We start from the raw sequence: 8135 nt of genomic DNA, 5'->3' as shown, positions 1-8135 counted from the left end.
GCTCCGAGTGTCTGGGCGTGGGACCCTGAGGCCGTCACTTACTCACGAGGTGTGTGTGTGTGTGTGTGGGGGGGGGTGTCGACTGAGGGCCCCGGCTTGGAGGCGCTGCAGGACCAACCGGAGGGAGGAGCGGCTCCGATCCCGGGAGAAGCAGACGGCTCATCACTCCTGCGCTCCCTCACACCTCCATCGGGGCACTGGGCAGCCACTCCGCTGACTAAAGAGGACACCCCCCCCTCCGGCCCCGGAGGCAGAGCCGCCTCTGAGCAAGGCCGCCAGGCCCTGCCCGCCGGGCAAAGGGCCACTTTTTGAGACCAGGCGTGTCCCCTGGGCTGCCATTTAAAACACAGACGCTTGCCCGGCCATCGGGGCTCAGGGGCTGAGTATCGACCTATGAACCAGGAGGTCACGGTTTGATTCCCGGTCAGGGCACAGGCCCGGGTGTGGGCTCGATCCCCAGTGGGGGGCGTGCAGGAGGCGGCCAATCCATGATTCTCTCTCATCATGGATGTTTCTCTCTCTCCCTTCCTCTCTGAAGTCAATAAAAAGATCTTTAAAACAAACCAAAAAAATCATATAAAACACAGAAGCTCCATGTAACCTGAGCCATAGCCTTGGCATGAACTAGCTTGTCAGACAGCTGGTCAACCCGGGAGGGTGGGAGGGGGTGATGGGTAAGAAGCAGGCGCACACGGGGCAGGGGAAAGTTGGGGGCAGAGAACAGGAAGCCGGGCGAGGTCACGTCCATCCTGGCCTTGGGCTCAAGGAGGCAGAACACCGGCCGGGCCCCGGGGGGGGAGCGAGGGCCCCGCCTGAGGGGAGCTGGGCAGCCCCAAAGCCCCGGGACGTCCCCCTCCATCCAGAAGCCCCGGGTCAGGGCGAGGAGAGCTGGCAGTGCCGAGAGGGCAGGAGAGGGACGTGAAGTCAGATACCCAGCGGGTACACGGGCCCCGAGGAGAAGGATCAACCTGCAAACTGGGTTCGGTGAACAAGCCGCCCACCCATCCGCCCGTCCGCCCGTCCGCCCGCCAGAGGGTCGGGAGGGGCTGGGGCTCAGGAACCGGTAGGTTTGATGAGGGGAGGGGAGCAGGAAGCAGACCAGGCAAGGGCTGATCTGAAGACAGGGGTGCAGGGTGCAGGGTGCAAGGGTGGGGGTACCAGCCAGAGAGGAGCTAGGGCGAGGGCTCAGGGCTCCGGGGGAGGAGGGGGCAGGGAGCAGGTGTTAAGGTGCACGTGACACGAGTGACAGGGAAGCGAGAGAAGAGGAAGGGTCGAGGCGGGAGGAGGCCGAGGAGGGGGAGGGGTGAGGGGGAGGGTGGGCCTGGGGCACAGAGAAGCAGGGGCAGCGGTGCCGCCCGGTCCTCGCCTCCCCAGGCTGCCCACAGCCCTCAATGCCTCCTCTGTGACCGGGGACACGCCCAGCCCCCCCCCCGCCCCCCCGGAGCCGAGGCCGAGCATCATGTGGTCCCCGCGCGCGGCTCAGGGCACGGAGGCAGCTCGCGCGCTGGCACCGGAGCTGCAAACAGCCGCGCTCTCACTGCCGCTTTGTGCCGGGACAGCAGAGAGGCCGTCTCAGGACAGCGACCGCCTGCCCCGCGTCCGTGTCTGCGAGGAAACGTGGGGGGAGCGCCCAGGGTCGTGGCTCCCAGTGGCTCCGTGACCTCCACCGTCCCACCTGCGTGCCGTCACCGCCTCTGCAGCCATCCTGCCAGGCCGCCTCCTCCCCACGTCCCTCCAGCTTCCGGCCCTGCAGTCATTCCTCCTCGCTGACCCTGGCCTCCACGCCGCGCCCTGGTCCCGGCGACCCCCGCTCGGTCCCTGTCTGACGCCTCCGCGACCTCCCAGCAGGCCCTGTGGCCCCTCATGCTTTCCCCTTGCACCTGGCTCCACCCCAGGCTGTTCACCGGCAGCCAACACGGTCTTTCTTTTTAAATATATTTTATTGATGTCAGAGAGGAAGGGAGAGGGAGAGGGAGACAGAAACATCAACGAGAGAGACACATCCATCAGCTGCCTCCTGCACGCCCCACTCTGGGGATGGAGCCCGCAACCTGGGCCTGTGCCCTGACCGGGAATCCAACCGTGACCTCCTGGTTCCTAGGTCGATGCTCAACCCCTGAGCCACGCTGACGGGCCCTCGTTTATTCTCCATCAAATAATCATTGAGCACCTACGACAGAGCATCCGCCCCCCCCCTCCCCGGAGCCCGTGAATGCAGGGAGTCTGTGAACTTAAATGGCATAAGTGACACCTTGAATCTTATGTACCTCAAATCAGCATTCAGCATCCCCATCCGTGACGGCCACGGCCCCAAACCACAGCGGTATAGCCCGTACCGCGACCTCTGTGGCCAGCGGGAACCCGGTGGTTTCGCGGCGGTCTCCACTTGCTGCAGATGTTGTAAAACAGCACTTACCCTCACCGTTACCGTGAAAAGCAGTCATTACAGTATTTATTACTCCCCTATTGAATTTCATTGCTTAATGTATTAATATAGAAGCACGTGCATTATTACTCCACATGTTTTAAATATATCGATAACTGTTCAATTACATTTCAATATATTTGGCTTCCTTTATGATCTTATACGCTCTAGTTTATGCATTGAGAGACGTTATTCTGAGAAGGCTGCCAGATGGCGAGGAGGCCCTGAGTCCCCAGTCAGCCTCCTGTCGACCGGGCCTCTGACAAGGAACGAGACCAAAGGAATCCCGGCCACACAGCGTGCACCCCGGGGGGTGAGGCAGAGAGCACAGGCTCAGATCATGGGGTGACAGCACTGCACCGGGACACCACCTCCGAGAAAACAGGCAGGTGCAGGGCACAGTATGACTGCGGGGGGGGGGGGGAGGGCGGGGGGGGCGCTGTTTGGAGAGTACAGTTGAGGAAGTCTCTCAGAGAGCAGGGGGTTTGAACAGAGACCTGAATGACAGAACATGAGCAGGAGAAAACACGTGGGGAGGAGATATTTGGGCAGAGGTTACAGCAAATGCAAAGGCCCTGAGGTGGGCCTGAGGGGGGTGTGGCTGTGTGACCATGGGCAGGACTGAGATGGGGAAGGAGATGGAGGTGGAGATGGAGAAGGGGGTGGACATGGAGATGGAGAAGGGGGTGGACATGGAGAAGAGGGTGGGGATGGAGAAGGAGATGAGATGGAGAAGGGGATGGAGATGGAGAAGATGGAGATGGAGGATGGGGTGCTGGTGGAGGTGGAGAAGGGGATGGAGATGGAGAAGATGGAGATGGAGGATGGGGTGCTGGTGGAGGTGGAGGCGGAGAAGGGGGTGGAGATGGAGAAGAGGGTGGAGGTGGAGAAGGAGATGAGATGGAGAAGGAGATGAGATGGAGAAGGAGATGAGATGGAGATGGAGATGGAGAAGATGGAGATGGAGAAGGGGATGGAGAAGGAGATGGAGATGGAGACGGAGAAGAGGATGGAGGTGGAGAAGGGGGTGGAGACGGAGAAGAGGGTGGAGGTGGAGAAGGAGATGAGATGGAGAAGGAGATGAGATGGAGGAGATGAGATGGAGAAGGAGATGAGATGGAGAAGGAGATGAGATGGAGATGGAGATGGAGAAGATGGAGATGGAGAAGGGGATGGAGAAGGAGATGGAGATGGAGACGGAGAAGAGGATGGAGGTGGAGAAGGGGGTGGGGATGGAGAAGAGGGTGGAGGTGGAGAAGGGGGTGGAGAAGGAGATGGAGATGGAGACGGAGAAGAGGATGGAGGTGGAGAAGGGGGTGGACATGGAGAAGAGGGTGGAGGTGGAGAAGGGGGTGGGGATGGAGAAGGACAGGGAGAAAGTTGACGGGCCAGCCCTGCAGGGCTCAACCAGCCGGGGAAGGAGCTGGGATTCAGCCCAAGTGTGGGGGCTGGAGGAGACAGGACAGTGGGGGCACAGTGAGGCTTCCATTTCATTTACAGTTGAAAGGAGCGCTCTGGCCCCGTGGGGAGAGGAAGCCGGGCTAGTGAAGAAGCCATTGTGCTCCTCCCGCCAAGAAACAATGGAGGGGCTGGAGCCGAAGGGAGCTGGAGAGGGGATGAGAGGGCGGCATGTGGACTGAGACTGGAGAGCAGATGACAGGATCCGAGGGGCTGCAAGGGGCGGGCAAGGAGGGGGCAGGGAAAGAGCGGGATTGATGCGGCTCCCGGCTTGGGCCTCAGCCACGGGGTGGACAGCATGCCGAGAGAGAGAGAGAGAGAGAGAGAGAGAGAGAGAGAGAGAGAGAGAGAGAGAGAGAGAAAGGGAGAGAGAGAGAGAGAGAGAGAGAGAGAGAGAGAGAGAGAGAGAGAGAGAGAGGAGCTTCCACGGATTGCTACATTGTTGCAGGCTTCCATAGATCACTACATTGTTGCAGGCTCCCGCACAGTTAGATACCTGGTAGCAAGAAGACGCAAAACCCTGTCTCATTTATCGGAAGGATCAGCGGCAACTGAAATAACTCCGTCCCGGGAGGGGATTCAGGTCTAACCTTTCCAAACAGCCTGTCACTGGAATGAAGGGCCCACGTGAGGATGCGCTGGAGCGAGGGCCCCGCCCGCCGTCCTGCAGGTCCTGACGGGACCCCGACTCTCCCGCCCGCCCACCTGCTCGCCCCCCATCCGGCTGGTGACAGCTCAGAGCCAGCAGCTCCGTCGGAGCCGCCGGGCCGGTCTGAACTGGTTTGAAACGACACGCGTGGTGTCCTCTCAGGTACGGGCAGGCTCGCGGCTCCCCTCGCAGACAACCAGGGGACGTCGTTGTATAACTAAATGCTCAGCTCTTCCCGTCGGGGGCAAACCAACGCCTGGGCCTCATTAAGGTCCCAAGGGAACTTCGTCCGAGGGTGTCCCGGGCCCCGAGCGCCAGCAACACCAGCTCCGTGATGAGAGAGAGAGATGCGGCCGGGCTCAGGGCTGTGACGGGCTGACGGCAATGTGCCTTCCTTATATTCACGGAGTGGCCGATGATTGTGATCTCTGAGCGCAGAGTGATCTGGCCACTCAGTGTGTTAATGTCTTTACTGATGTCACAGAGGGAGGGAGCAGGAGAGATAGACACGTCACTGATGAGAGAGAGTCCTGGACCGGCCGCCTCCTGCACGCCCCCCACTGGGGATGGAGCCCACAGCCCGGGCCTGGGCCCTGAGCGGAACCGAACCCTGACCTCCTGGCTCCTAGGTTGTCGCTCAGCACTGAGCCGTGCCGGCCGGGCAGACATATATATATATATATATTTAAAGTGCATCTAAAAAGCTGCGAGGTCCCCTATCCAGGAAGCAAAGAGAAATCTTTTCTTTGTCTTATTGCCCTGAGTTCGGACAGAAACCCAGCTCAGGGGCCCCAGCTAAGAGGACCCTTCACAGCACCCTCCATCGGAGGCGGAAGAGCAGCGGGCGGGCGGGCACAGCCTCTGCCTCCCCCGCTCGCTGGTGCCAAGCTGGGAGCCGGTTACCCCCCCACCCCACCCCCACCCCCCGCCCCACCCCCCCACCCCCACCACCCCACCCCACCCCACCCCCACCACCTCCACCCCCCCACCCTACCCCCACCCCACCCCACCCTCACCCCCCCACCCCACCCGCACCCCCTCCCACCCCCACCCCACCCCACCCCACCCCCACCACCCCCACCCCAGCCAGCGCCCCGGGGCCCACATTCTCCGGCAGCTCCCGGATGGCAGGAAGGACGTGCCGGGACTGAGCGGCTGAGGGAGAAAGGCGCCCGCCGGGCCTTCAGGTCGCAGCACGACACCGGGAACCCAGGGAGACGCCCGCGATGCCGAGGCCCGGCCGTGCAGGGCCCGGGGCAGAGCCAGGCAGCAGGGGCGCCCGGGCCTCACGGATGAGCCGGTTCGCGGCCGTCAGGGGGCCTCTGAGGGTGAGAAGAGCCCACGTCCCCGTCACCGTGAGCCACCGCGGTGGAGCCGAACCCAACGCCGCAAGACACAGGCCGGGCCAGGGCTGGGGCCTCCTTAGCGTCCACAGCACACGCGGAGGGCAGCAGCCACTGCCCCTGTCTGCCCCCCACATCACAGCACAGGCTCAGGCTCACCCTCCCGGACACGGCCAGAAGTGGGGTCCCCTCCACCCCCCCACCCCTGTCCCCCAAAAGGCACACCACACCCGGGGCCCCTTGTGCTCAGATGCCTGAGGAAGTTTCCATTTCCATTGGCAACCACGTGGCCCCGCCCACCCGCCCTCACCACGGACGCCAGCTTCTCCCTCGAACACGCAGCCAGGAACGACCCGGAGACACTCACACAGTGAACGACACACAAAGGACACGCAGCCCACGACCGTCCACACGCCACGGCCACGCCGGGAGCCGACTCCTCGGAGAAGCAAGCTCACAATGGCTCCCTGGGCGTGCAGACATCTCCCCCACCTTTACATGCCCAAGCATGTGTGTGCGCACGCATGTGTCATGTGCACCTTCCGTGTGTATGTGTGTGCATGTATGTGGGCATTGGCCTGTCTTGTATGCATGTGTGCATGGGTATGTGCACATGTGTGTGTGTGCATGTGTGTGTGTCGTGTGTGTGCGTGGTGCTGTCTTTGCTTTGCTGGTTGCTTTCCAGGGTCCCCCCTTGGGCTGGAGGTTCTGCCCCCCACATGGCCGCCTGCGGAGGGCCTGTGAGCCTCTCTCGGGGGGAAAGGCCGGCTGGTGGAGGGCAGGAACCAGGCGGAAGGTGCGGACCCAGCTACACGCAGGAGGCAGAGCGGGAGGCTCAGCACAGCCCGCGTCCCGGGTCCTCACAGGCCCCGCTCACCCCCTCACCTGGGAGGGGCGGCTCACAGGACAGGCCCCGAGCGGCCTGAGGGACCAGGTGACAGCGGGCAGTCGGCACGGGGCCGGCACGGCCACTGGGGCCGGCCTCGCGGGCTCTCCTCACGTCGTACAGAGGGTGGAGGCCGCGGCCGGTGGGCCTCAGGAGCTGAGCATCGCCCTAGGAGCCAGGAGGTCGCGGTTCGATTCCCGGTCAGGGCACAGGCCCGGGTTGTGGGCTCGGTCCCCAGCAGGAGGCCGCCGATCCGTGATTCTCTCTCCTCACTGATGTTTCTCTCTCTCCCTCTCCCTTCCGCTCTGACATCAATAAAAACGTATTTTAAAGAGCCGAGGCCTCTCCCTGGGCCTGAAGCTGAGGGTGTGCGAGGAAGCCCCTCTCCGGGTATGATCGTGGGAACCAGTTCACCTCCCAGCCCAGGGTCCCCGTCCTGCACCTCCGTATGGAGGGGGGGGGGCTGCTTCTCGGGGGCGGGGGGAGGCCGTCTGCAGGCAGGGGGTGGGGGCCGGTGCCCAGCGGGCAGGGAGCATCGTCTCTGACCTGCGAAGCCCCAGGGTTCCCACCCCGGCCCTGGGCTGCCGTCCACAGTGTGACAGCGAGCTGGCCCGGTCTGAAAACACTGCTTTTAACCGAAAACAAACACTGTTTTGTAAACTCCAGCAAAATGCTCTGTGAGCCCTGGCCGGCGTGGCTCAGTGGCTAGAGCGTCGGCCTGCCAATCGAAGGGTCCCGGGTTCGATTCCGGTCAAGGGCACGGACCTCGGTGGCAGGCTCCTCCCCGGCCCGAGCCCTGGTCTGGGAACAGGTGGGAGGCAACCCATCGATGTGTTTCTCTCACAGCGATGTCTCTCTGTCTCTCCCTCTCCCTCCCACTCTCCCTAAAAATCAATGGGAAACATCGTTGGGGGAGGATGAACAACAAAAGTGCTCTCTTAGGCCCTGACCGGTGTGGCTCAGTGGATAGAGCGTCGGCCTGCGGACTCAAGGGTCCCAGGTTCAATTCCGGTCAAGGGCATGTACCTTGGTTGTGGGCACATCCCCAGTGGGGGGTGTGCAGGAGGCAGCTGATGGATGTTTCTCTCTCATCGATGTTTCTAGCTCTCTATCCCTCTCCCTTCCTCTCTGTAAAAACATCAATGAAATATATATATAAAAGTGCTCTGTTAGGGGGAGACGGCCCATGTATCCCCGTGTCCCTCTGAAACCAGGCCGCTTGGAAAATGTCCACAAAGACCCGTGGCCGAGAGGCCGGGCGGGCGGCTTCCAGGCCTGTCCCCGGCGCCCAGGCACAGACACAGCGGGGTCCGGGGTGCAGCCAGCAGGGCCTGGCGCCGCTCCCTCCCGGCCCCGTCACAGACGTGCGATGTG

The sequence above is a fragment of the Cnephaeus nilssonii genome, assembly GCF_951640355.1.
Source record: "Cnephaeus nilssonii genome assembly, chromosome: 16".
Lineage (NCBI taxonomy): Eukaryota > Metazoa > Chordata > Mammalia > Chiroptera > Vespertilionidae > Cnephaeus > Cnephaeus nilssonii.
This window is presented reverse-complemented; position numbering follows the sequence as displayed.